Source organism: Carcharhinus amblyrhynchos, chromosome 6, assembly GCF_965287045.1.
Source record: "Carcharhinus amblyrhynchos chromosome 6, sCarAmb.v2.hapA, whole genome shotgun sequence".
Classification (NCBI taxonomy): Eukaryota; Metazoa; Chordata; class Chondrichthyes; order Carcharhiniformes; family Carcharhinidae; genus Carcharhinus; species Carcharhinus amblyrhynchos.
This window is the reverse complement of record NC_137329.1, coordinates 46,910,931-46,924,249: the sequence shown is the minus strand read 5'-3', so window position 1 is coordinate 46,924,249 and position 13,319 is coordinate 46,910,931. Positions and strand designations below refer to the sequence as shown.

General features: G+C 39.7%; 1 protein-coding gene across 3 annotated transcripts in view; it reads right to left on the bottom strand.

Moving 5' to 3' along the window:
- gtf2h1 (general transcription factor IIH, polypeptide 1) overlaps positions 1-5,358 on the bottom strand; it is a 58,450-nt gene extending 53,092 nt beyond the window's left edge. For all 3 annotated transcript variants that reach the window (XM_080190390.1, XM_080190389.1, XM_080190392.1), the window contains exon 1: positions 5,234-5,358. The gene's annotated coding sequence lies outside the window, so the exon portion shown is untranslated. The remainder of the gene's footprint in view (positions 1-5,233) is intronic.
- Between the last annotated feature and the right edge of the window lie 7,961 nt (positions 5,359-13,319).

Sequence of the window (13,319 nt, the reverse complement as noted above, 5' to 3'; positions counted from 1 at the left end):
CACTACATAACCAAAACACTCTTTTTCTACCTCATGTCATGTGCGTTGTAAAGATATAAAGGCACCAATCTTTAACAACGGATTGTGCAAACATGTTGTGGGTCAAGTTATAAATTCTAGGCATTTGTGAATATATATAATAGCACGAATGGAAAGCCTGCCGTGTTTTGCTCCAGACTAGAAGGTATATCTAGTAAATGCTTTTATCACTTCAAGGCTCAACCTGCCTAATGTTCTCCTGCTGGTTCCCCTTCTTCTACCTTCTAGAATTACAATTCAGTCAGAATTCTATGTGCTGTCCACCCACATCCTGAACCATTCAAAACAGTACATTCCCATTAGCAGACCCCATTATGATCCAGTAGTCACCAATATCAATTCCCAAATTCTATTTCCTGGTCTTCAAATGTTTGCGCCCTCTTTCCACTATACTCAAGAGACTGACTTCAGCTATACATTTCTGAGAAGCTACTGCATCCTTACCAAAGAGGGAAGGTTTTCTGGGCTGTAGAATAAATGACGATTGTTTTGACAAGTCTTGACAGGCATTTTCAATTAAGATGCACAGCTACTTTAATAGAAAACAACTGCAAAAATACTGATATTGAATACAAGTGTCGCAAAATACTTCACTAATGTATCAATTCATGAAATAATATTTGACACAGGTTAAAGAACAACAGTGGCATTTGTATTAATTCTAAAACTAAAATATAAGACTATACAAGAGGGATAAAATATATAACATACAAGATCAGCCATCAAGAAAAATCAATATAAAAACTCAGTCAGACGACTTAGCGATAGCAACATGTCAACACTTTAAGGGAAGTGTGTCATGTGACCCAGCCATAGATTCATTTTGGCCTGGAGTAGAACACAGCAGGTATAGCTCTGCTGCTGAAGTTTTCAAGCTTTCCATTCACATTATATATATTCACATGTGCCTAGAACTTATAAACTGGAATACTATGTATAATTTTAGACTTTCTACAGGAAAGATATTGAGGCTATAAAGAGATTTCAGTGTATATTCACGAAAATGCCATTAGTGACACCAATGTCCCGCAAATGAATAAAAAAACTGGCATACCATTAACAGTACATTACTAGAGAAAATGTAGAAATACAATAAAGGAAGACTAAAAAAATGAGGCTGTTTTAATTACAACTGAAGAGATTACAGTGTGATTTGCTGAGGACCTTCAAAATATTGAAGGCTTGGAATACAGTAGATAAAAACAAGACTTTTTCCAACTCTTGGGAATCTTGAATGAGGAGACAGATATGATTAAATGTAAATAGTACGGACAAAGAGTAGGTGATTTTTAAAAAAAAATAACGGCTGCAAACTCAGCAATGCATTACCATAGTCAGTTACTGATCATATCAACATTTAAGAATTGGTTAGATAGACGGTTGTGGGAAAAGGGGAGAAAGGGGTTTTGGAATAGGATTAGGGCAATTATTTATGTGAAGCATAAAAGCTAACATGGACTGGTTAGGTCAAATAGTCTAGTTTCCTGCTGTAGTTTCCATCTGATTCTTTACTTGTACTCTTCAGTTCTCTAGTACTGACTTCTTCTTTGTATCTCATTATGAGCTGCTCCTCCAATTACCCAGCTCTGAAACATTCTCCATAAATCCCTCTGCCATATCATCTTCTTACATACTTTTGAAAGTCTCCTGCGTTTTGCCTAAATCTCTCATTCCAATTGCAGCATTCTCCTTCCCTGCTCACTCATGTGTGCATTTTGTCTTTTAATTTACACCTTATGATTGTCACATCTTTCTAAACTGAGAGACATTACATAAATGCAAGCTGTTGTTACTGGTGATGCGCCTGCCTGGATTCTGTTATCTCACTTACTGCAGCATAGGTAGAAAAATACAGCAGCAGCTGCATTTCTACCTAATTCACTTGCCCTGATTTTTGATTTTATTTTGTGCTGCTGGCTGGGATTTCAGTTCAGACTGGAGGGCTGAAAGAGCAGCATCCAATCCATAGCAAAGCCAGTTTGACACAACCCACTTAACTGTAAAGTCTCAACATTCGCTATAACTGGTCTACGATCTCAAAGCAATCTAGCCTACAACAATGGTTTTAACCATGTCATAACGCTTACAAAAGGTCGATGTAGTTAAATCTTGCTATGATTGCTGTGCAGTTGTCAATACAATTTCAGTAAAACACATTATGTTTTTCTATTAGGTGTACACTCTATTCCAGGAATATGGGAGGCAAGGGCCTAGTGGTATTATCACTAGACTGTTGATCCAGAAAGTCAGCCAATATTCTGGGGACCTGAGTTCAAATCTTGCCATAGCAGATGGTGGGATTTGAATTCAATAAAAGATATCTGGAATAAAAGAATTTACTGATGACCATGAAACTATTGTCAATTTTCAGAAAAATTAATCTGATTCACCAACGTCCTTTAGGGAAGGAAATCTGCCATTTTTTTTACCAGGTTCGGTCTGCACGTAACTCCAGAGCCACAGCAATGTGGTTGAATCTCAACTGCTCTCAATGGCCAATAAATGCTGGCCAATGTCCCACAAATGAATTAAAAAACTGGCATACCATTAACAGTACATTATTAGAGTATACTTACACATTAATCTGTACTGTTTCACATTAAGAAATGATATGTTTGGTATAAGTTCAATGCTGGGTATGTGGTACTATATATACACAATCTGTTGAAGCTTATCAGGTGTGCACTCTCTCCAGAATATGGTGCCATACCAGTAGTTATACGCTACTTGCATAGTGCTCGAGAAAAAAAGGGAGGACTTACATCTATAACCACAGGATGTCCAAAAGTGCTTTACAACCATATCAGGTACTTCCGAAACACAATCACCATGCTAATATAAGAAATGTGGCAGCCAATTTGCACATTGCAAGGTTCTACAAACAGGAATCATCAGTTTTTTTGCTTTAGTGACATAGTTTGAGGTATAAATATCAGCTAGACAGAACTGCTCTTATCAATGTCACAGGATCTTTTACACCATCTAAGAGCATAAATGGGTTCACAATTCAACATTATTCAAAATGCAGTATCTCCAGTATTGCAACACTCCTCTGTACTGCACTGGGATGTCAACTAAACTTTTGTGTTCAAGTAGCTGGTGTGAGACTTGAACCTACAACCTTCCAAGTCAGAGTTAAGAATGTTATCACTGATCTGCAACCAACAGTCTGTCCAGGGTAAAATGTCACAGTTCTACCATTTGGTACAACACTGCCACTAACTCCGGTCCATGACATATGGTGTCCCACACTCAAAAGATCCTCCTACAACATATTTCACCAGGTCTTCTTCGGCCATCCCTCTTACTCTTCCATCTGATGGCACCCATTCTACTGCCACACTGGTGAGGCATATGTCTGGGAGGCAAAATGCGAGTCAGCCTTTGTAAACTCTGTCACAATTACCAGCAGGCTCCTCTGACCAGTCATTTGGCGTACTTCTTCATTGGTGATCCGGTCTCTCCATTTGATATTCAAGATTTTACGTAGGAAACATCGGTGAAAGATGCTCAATTTACATTACACCTTTGCTGTACTCTTGCTGACACAGATTGTAGTTGGACTACATGTAGAATTGCAGCCTTGTGGATATGTTGATGGCATTGAATGCCCAGACAGTATGGGGCCCACTGATGCTGCTTTGCCAATTCTTGCATGGATATCAATCTCTAAGTTACCTTCCCTGCTGATCTTGCCTCTCACATATGATAAGTGGTCAACATACCCAAAATTTTGTTGCCCAATGCTGATGGAAGAGCTTTATCGCTGTTCAGCCATCATTTTCTTGGTTTTCTTGCAGTTGATGCTTAGCCAGCCTTGGTGCAACTGCTCTCAAGCCCAGTGATCACGTCTTGGAACGTGCATGATTCTTTGGCCAGCAAGATGATGTTATCTATGAAATCCAGGTTTGTCAACCAGTGATTTGCCATGAGATGCAAAAGTCTGTACCAATCATTGCCTTCTTCATGAATAAATCAATAACCACAGGGGAAATGAAATAGGAGAATGTGTAGCCTAGCTGCACTGCTGTGATGATGGTGGACAAACACATAATTTGCACATAGATAATACACTGAAGATGTTAATATGGCATAATAGGCTACCATCCAGTTTTGCAATGTACCAGTATTGCAATGACTACTGACAGACATTATTGAAAGCATTTTGAAATCAATGAGGCTGGCACATTCAGCCCTGCTACATATGTTGCTGAGCACAAAGGTCTGCTACATCAGTTACCTGCTTATTTCTATAAATATAAAAGCAAAATACTGCAGATCACAGAATCCCTACAGTGCAGAAGGAGGCCATTGAGTCTGCACCAACCACAATCCCACCCAGGCCTTAATCCCCATAATCCCATGCCTTTATCCAAGCTAATTCTACTGACATTAAGGGGCAATTTAGCATGGCCAATCCACCTAAACTGCACATAGTTGGAAACTGGAACACCCAGAGGAAACCCACACAGACAGAGGAAGGATGTGCAAATTCCACATAGGCAGTGACCCAAGCCAGGAATCAAACTTGAGTCCCCAGTGCTGAGAGGCAGCAGTGCTAACCATTGTGCCACCATGCCACCCATGTTGGAATCTAAAATAAGAACAGAAGATGCTGCAAGGACTCAGCAGGTCTGACAGCATCCATGGAGAGGGATTGGAGCCAACTTTTCATGTCTGGATGACCCTTCACCAGAGCAGATGAAGGGTCATCCAGACTCAGAACGTTGGCTCTGTACTGTCTACTTCTGTTTTCAATCTGCTGAGCAGCACTGTGCTGAAGACCTTGCCAGGAGCCAGGTACTGATAGCAATGTTATACTACTGCAGTCACTGAGGTTCCCTTTTTTGGAAGTTCGATGATTATTTCTTGCCTCCAGTTATCCAGGACGTCCTCCGCATGGCACACTCAATTATGGGCACTCAATACTTACGTATACGTTACATCCTTGATATACTGGAACACTATTACTCATATGATATACTGACATATTGTTAGATGTACGTTTTAATCCAGGTATAAGGTACACAATACATGACACACTGTTAGCCGTGCACGCTACCCCAGGGGCATTATCAGAAATAGTCTACTGCGGATATACAATCACAGTTTATGTAACAGACTATTAGATGCATACACTATTCCGTGTGTGCTGCTGAGCCTAAATTCTACACCAGATCTATTATTACCATACCTGTTCCTCTCCCGTTCCCAGGTTCTTGCTAATTTCTCCTCCTTTCAGGTTCCAGCTCCAAACTCGGCTCCAACTTCTGACATCCAGCAGCACCGGCACCTCCCCTCTCTGCGGACCCCCCGGAACTCTACACCCGCACAAGAGGCCCGCGGACAAAGGTTCCTAGCGGCACGTGACCGGCAGTGACGCGCAGGCGCCGAGCCGGCGGAGTGTCAGCGTTTCAGGCCTGAGTGCCTCAATGTTGCCGGAGCCGGTGTCCCGCCTGAGCGCCCCACCAACGCCCCCCCCGGAGTCCACTCCAAGGCTGCACCACCTCACCCTTTCTCCCGGAGCCTGTCTCAGGCCCTGAGCTACCTCACCCCCGAAGCCTGCCCCGGGCCATGAGCTACCTCAACCTCGGCGGCTGTCCCCGAGCTACCTGATTCCCATTACATTATATAACAGAAATAGAAGGTAACCTAGAATCCAGTAAAAGAGAGGAAGTTAGGGGTTAGGATATCAGCAGAGAAAAAGTACTGGAGAAGCTCAAGGGACTAAAATCCAATACATCTCTAAGACCTGATGGTCTATGTCCAAAGGTTGTAAAAAGATAGCTGCAGAGATATTGGTTACGAATTTGCAATATTTCCTAAATTCTGGACAGATCCAAACGTTGCAATTTAGCAAATCTGTAACACTGCTTTCAAGAAAGCAGGGAGAGAGAAAACAGGGAAATTGGGCCAGTTGATGTGGAAAGTGCTGGAGTCTTGTAAGGAAGTCTTAATGCATTTTGGAAAAAATATTAGAAGTCAACATGGTTTTATGATAGGGAAATTCTGTTTGACAAATTTAAGAGTGTTTTGATGATTGAACCAGTAGATGTGGTATACTTAGATTTCCTAAACTGGTTCAATAAGATGCCACACAAAACGTGAATACACAAGGACTCTGGAGTTGAAAGTGATCATACATTTGCAAGTTTCTAAGGTTGAAAGTCACAAATAAGGTATTAAAGGTGGTGACTACTGGTTGATGAGTCCTGTACTAAATTATATAGTTAAATGAGTTTTGAGACTCAGCACCACATACTGTTTTTACCATCTGCTACTGTCATTGCTGTCCAAACAGTGGAAGACAGCAAACCATTCACCACATCACAGAAGAGTGCCCAATCCACAGATTCAGTGGAGGCCTATCCACATTCAATACAGCAGAACCAGAAGAAATTGCTCATCTTAGGGGCTTTGCATTTACTGAATAAATAAAATCCAAACAGCAATCAACCTATTACAATCTAATTATTACAACCTATTACTGGTCTAATTGCTGCAACCATATTTAGCTGTACCAAGATGATAACTGGGAAATCAGAAACTATTAGTTTCTAGAGTAGTGAGAGTGGCTGCTGAATCAAAACTGCTATGCTGCTGTATTATGGTTGGTTAGTTATACCTATAATTCAGGTAACAATAAATCCCTTATGAACTTTGCATAAATAATAAATTGTAGATAATTTTCTGTGCTTCTAAGTTACTGATTGGCTTTGTGTACTACAACTGAAATATAAATATCTACTGTAAGTTAAGGCCCTCACAAAGATTTCTTTACATTTTTATTTAGCAAAATTTAATGACAAGATCCAGTGAATCAGCTTGTCACCTCACCAATGATAAAGGATGACACAGATTACAATTAAATAATATGCAGCATTTAGGGTAGTGTGGTGGCACAGTGGTTAGCACTGCTGCCTCACAGCACCAGGGACCCGGGTTCAATTCTGGCCTTGGGTTACTATCTGTGCAGAGTTTGCACGTTCTCCCTGTGTGTGGGTTTCCTCCAGGTTTCCCCCAAGGTGTGCAGGTTAGGTGGATTGGCCATGCTAAGTTGTTCCTTAGTGTCCTAAGATGTATAGGTTAGGGGAATTAATGGGGTAAAAATGTGAGGTTACGGGGACAGGCCTGGGTAAGATACTCTCTCGGAGGGTGAGTGCAGACTTAATGAGCCTAATGGCCTCCTGCACTGTAGGGATTCTATGAAATGACAAAGTTCAAGGTAGAAAAAGGCATTTTGACTATATAATCATCCTATCATGAACTTCCCCTTCATTGATAAATCACTAAATTCTTCTATAAATCAAAGTGTTATTAATCTTTAATTGTCAATTATTCTTAATTTTAATCCATTTCCCTTGATGCTGTTTGCTGTACAAGTCTGTTCCATACATCTTGAAAGACATTCTTCAATCTAATTGACTGACACTTGTAAGTATCAGGTTATGTTGATGAGGATGATCAATTCAAAGCTCACTTCCGAATATTAGTCGAGATATAAAACCAATCTTCTTCATTCAAAACTGGTAATCTGAATAATCTGAGCCCTTACTGAATTTCCCACCTTTATTGGCACAGTCTATTAAACTGCCAGTAGCAACTCAGAGTTCCTCATCTCCCTGCAGCTATCATCTGATGGAGATGCAGTTAACATAGATACCTAAGACCAAGTTTGTATGCCTGCACCTCAGACAAAGAGCATTTATATACCTGCCAGAGATGACATTCTGAGGAATATTCCAAAAGGTGAGAGGCTTCTTGGCTGATTCCAACACATATATTGAGGGCAGACAATGATTTATGGCCAATATGCTTCAACATGGGATGGGAAGGATCAACGATAATGGACAAATCTTCTTTGCACTTTGTGCACTGAAGGAATTCTGCATCACGAACACCTTCCTCACATTGCCATAAAGTCTGGATATTAGCACCAACTAGACCTGGTCATCATGAGAAGACATGATCTACCCAGTGTTCCGCACACCAAACCTACCACAATGCCGATCATAACACAAAGCACATCCTTGTCAGCAGCAGAATGAAGGTACATCCCATAAATCTCACAGTTCTAAATGGAACAGCCTGCCATCACCAAAGGTTTCCTGGAAGCACCTGTGCTGGTATTAATGAAGTGTGGCTATCACTGAGCTCAATCATTTAGGATGCAGCAGAAGCAACATTTGACAAAGACAGAAACACAAGAAAGACATGTCTGAGATCTACGTTGGCTGAGATATCTGTCATTTGATGCAAAAAAAATCACATGAAACACAGTATGTGCCCAACAGCTAAAACACTACATGACCTAAAAGTAGCTAAGATAGCATTCCGAAGGCAAGGTGATACTACACAAACGTTGAATCAAACTATATCAAGCAGTAGGCAACAATTGTGAGAGGATAAATTGTCACTTAGAAAGAGACAGATTGATCAGGGATAGTATAGTTTTACTAGGAGAAGATCGTGTCTTACTAATGTAAAGGAATTTTTTGAGGAAATGATAAGGAGGATTGATGAGTACAGTGCAGTGAATGTTGGCTAAATGGATTTCAGCAAAGCAGTTGACAAGATCCCATCGGAAGGTGGAAGATTGGATCCAAAATTGGCCCAGTGACAGGAAACAAAAAGTAATGGTTTTTGCAAATGGAAAATGGTTTCCAGTGGTGTTCAACAGGGTTCAATGTTGTGACCCTTGTTGTTTGTTGTATAAATGATTTAGACATAAATATGGAGTGCATGATTGGGAAATTTGCAGATGCCACAAAAGTTGGTCATGTAGTTGATAGTGAAAAGGGTAACAGTCAACTCCAGAATGAAATCAATGGTTTGGTAGAGTGGGTGGAATTCAATCTGGAAAAGTATGAGGTAATGCATTTGGAGAGGGCAAACAAAGCAAGGGAATACTCAATAAATGGAAAGACATTGTAAGGAATTGAGGAAGTGGAAGTGCATGTCCACCAGTCCTTGAAGGTGGCAGTACAGGTAGATAAGGTGGTCAAGAAAGCATATGGAATGCTTCATTTATTAGATGAGATATTGAATACAAAAAGCAGGGATGTAATGATGGAACTGTATAGAATAATGGTTAGACCACAGTTGGAGCTTTGTGTACAGTTCTGGTCACATTATAGGAAGGACAAAATTGCTCTGGAGAGAATGCAGAAGAGATTTAGCAGAATGTTGCCAGGGCTTGAAAATTACGACATGAGATTGGATAGCCTAGGGCAGAATTTCCCAGACTGGGTTCTCCAGTGTTCCATGGTAGGTTGAGCAGTTCTAAATTAGAAAAAATAAGCTGTCTTTCCAGTGCACATATGTCTGAAATGAGGTTCTGCTCTCCAGTAGCACTCCCAACATTAAATGAGCAAAAAGACAGCACCACCCCTTCCATTAAAATTACATAAAGAAGGTAAGACTTGGAAGAACCAGTTGAATAAGAGAACTATTTAATTATAGTAAATGTATACATATAAGAAATAGAAAATACTTTTATAATTTTTTTTAATGTTTGCACCTATTGCGCAATAACAATCTATTTTCTGTGGTTTAACTCTTTAGCATGATAAGAATGTTTCTCACAGGTTCTGCCAGTACTCTTGAGGGTGTTCAAAAGGGTTCTGTGTCTGGAAAAGTATGGGAAGCCCTGGGGGAGGATTATTTTCTGTCGAACAGCAGAGGCTAAGGGTTAATTGAGATGTATAAAATTATGAGGGGCCTTGAGAGAGTAGGCAGGAAAGACTTGTTTCCTCTGGCTGGAGGGGCAAAGATTTAAGGTGATTGGTTGGAGGATTAGAGGGACAATGAGGAAAAACTTTTTCACCCAGACGGTAGTGGGCACCTGGAATTCACTGCCTAAGTTGGTGATTGAAACAATCAACTCATTTAAGAAGTATTTGCATTTGCATCTAAAATGCTCTAACCTGTAAGGCTATGGACCAGGTGCTGGAAAATGGGATTAAAATTAGTACCTAATTTCTTTTTATCCTTTTTTAGCCAGTGCAGACATGATGAGCTGAATGGTCACTTTCTGCACCATAACTTTTCTATGGTTGGGGAAGATTGGAGGAGGAGGAGGGGGATGGGGATCTGAGGGGGAATTCAGACTGGAGAGCAGAAAAACTGGCAGTGGAAAGTAGAAGAGCATTAACTGATAAGGAGTGTATATCAGAGTGTAGTATCAAGGTAAATAGAACACTTGGAGTGTTTTGATAGAACTAGAGCAGTCATTAGATGGGGCCAGAGTATGGCGGAAACTAATAAAACCTAAATCAGTGTACGTATGTGAATGCATGTGTGTGGTTGATAAGATTGGTGAACTACAGACACAGATTGCCAAATGGAATAATAATATTATTGCTATAACAGAGACCTGGCTCAAAGAAGGGCAGGACTGGCCATTAAGTATTCCAGTGCAAGGTGTTTAGGAGAGACAGGAAAGGAAGAAAATGGCTTATGTGTGTGTGTGGTGATTGGACAATCATCAGCAGTCTTATTAAAGATGGCAATATAATACTGAAGATAGAGAATGCCCCAGAGGGGTTGAGAAGGAATCAAAAAGGTGCAATAACATTGATCGGTGTAATATATAGACCACCAACTAGTGCAAGGGATGTAGAGAAACAAATTTGCACAGAAATTACAGAGAGGTGCAAGAATTATGATAATTATAACAGGGGATTTCAATTATCTAAATATAGACTAGGATAGGAATAGTCTAAAGCAACTTGACTAGAAAGTTGAGGGCACCTCGAGTATCTTCAGGATAATTTTCTGCAACAGTATGTTTCCAGTCCAACAAAGGACACTTTTGTACCTGGTTCTGGGGAATGAGTTGACTTAAATGGACTAAATACCTGTGGGAGAGCATTTAAGAGACAGTGACCATTTGTATCATAAGGTATAAATTTGTCATGAAAAAGGAAAAGGAACAGTCCAAAGCAGAGGTAATTAATTGGGGGAAAACCAATTTCAGTGGAGTCGAGTGGTTGGAATCTAACGTTGGCAGAAAAGACAATGGCTAAACAATAGGCCATCTTCAAAGAAAAGGAATTGCAGGCAATCTAAAAGTATATTCCCTTGATAGGGAAAGGTAGGACAAATAAATCCAGAGTGCCTTGCATAACAAGAGAGATAGAGGTGAAAATGAAAAGGAAGAGATGTGTGTATTACGGAGGTCAGGTAGAAAATACAATGGAGAATTAGGCTGCATATAGACAGACTGGTGGGGAAGTGAAAAAAAACTAAAAGAAAAGCCAGGAGAGAGCATGAAAAGAGAATAACAGTTGACATAAAAGGAAATCCTAAAATCTTTTATAAGCATTTAAATAATAGAAGCGTGGTAAAAGAGTGGGCCAATTTGGGATTAAAAAAGGGGATTTGCATAGAGGCACAAAAAATAGTGGAAGTATTAAACAAGTACTTTGCATCTGTGTTTACAAAGAAAGAAGGAGCTATCGAAGCCAAGATGAAAGAGGGGGTAACTGGAACAGTTGAGGAATTTACAATTGAAAAGGAGACATTGTTAGAAAGGCTATCTTTACTTTATGAAAGATATCAAGACTGGATAAGATCCATCCAAGAGTGTGGAAGTTGCAGTGCTGCAATTCCTTTTCTTTGAAGATGGCCTATTGTTTAGCCATTGTCTATTCTGCCAACATTAGATTTCAATCACTCGACTCCATTGAAATTGGTTTTACCCCAATTAATTATCCCTGCTCTGGGCTGTTCCTTGTCCTTTTTCATGGCAAATTTATACCTTATGATACAAATGGTCACTGTCTCTTTTAAGTGTGACTACCATTTTGTGCTTTGAATTAATATGTTAAGCATTTTCTGCTAAAATTGAAGGAAGCCATTTAATAAAAACTAAACCAGTGTTATTGGAAACCAGCCAGATTAGTTAATTAGATAGCCTTAATTGTGAGACAGTTAAAGGATAAGTAATGCAATAATAGATATGTTAGAAAGGCTGGAAATGTAATTTGGAACACATGTTTCTAACTTTTTTATGATTATAAACATTATTAACACTTGATTATTAATACAGACTCTAAAGTGTAATGAATAACATTATTATGTGCTTCACAGATTAGAGAATAAAGAGATAACAACATGAATATTAACCTTGACTAGGAGAACTGAATAGACCCTTGTCTAAGGGACCTCAACTCTAACAATTGTACTGTGGCTTTTATTTCCAAATCACACTTTGGTCTCTTTCTCTCATGTATTGAGATACAGTAAAAGATATTGTTTCTTGTACTATACAGACAAAGCATACCACTTATAGAATACTTGGGGGAGAAGGAAGGACAGAGTGCAGAATATAGTGTTGGTCATAGCTATGGTGTAGAGAAAGATCAACTTAATATAAGGTAGGTTCATTCAAAAGTCTGATGGCAGCAGGAAGAAAATTGTATTTGAGTCAACTGGTATGTGATCTCAGACTTCTGTATCTGTTTCCTGACTGAAGATGTAGAAGAGAGTATGTCTGGGGTGCATGGGGTCCTTAATTATGCTGGCTGCTTTTCTGAAGTAGTGGGAAAGTACAGATGGAGTCAATGGATGGGAGGCTGGTTTGCTTGATTGTCTGGACTGAACGATGTTCACAACCTTTTGTAGTTTCTTGCAGTCTTGGACAGAGCAGGAGTCATACCAAGCTGTGATACATCCAGAAAGGATGCTTTCTATGGTTCTCCTTCCAGATCACTTACTCCTTGCTCATGTTATATGACATAATCATCACATCATCATGTATGCTTTCCTCTACACTATACTCCTTTAAGCTTCAGTGTGACTCAGTGTCAAAATTTGTCAAACATCTTATGACATTTGACTACATTGAAGGAACAATATAGCTGCAGGCTGCTATAAGCAAGTGATGAGTATGTACTGGGACAAAGTAAAAAATAACTGGGACTAGACTAATAGCTTAATACATTTCCAAGTGTGTTTAAATGATAGCTGGAAAACAGGTTATATCTGTACAACTTTGCACTAATTCCTTGCTCTTGAATGAGTAACTCCTTTACCTAGCACATGTGAATTTGTTGGATCGTCAGGCAGATGGCAGCATGTGGTGGAATCACCTTCTCAAAACGCTGCAATCCCTTTCACTTACAATCCCATTGTGGTCCTCACAGTCTGCAATCTTTCAGGTTTATTTAAAATCACAAACTTTCAGAGCACTACTCCTTTGTTGGGTAAAGTGATATCCATCCAATGAAGCAGCAGTGCTTGAAAAGCTTGTAATTTCAGATAAACCTGTTGGACAA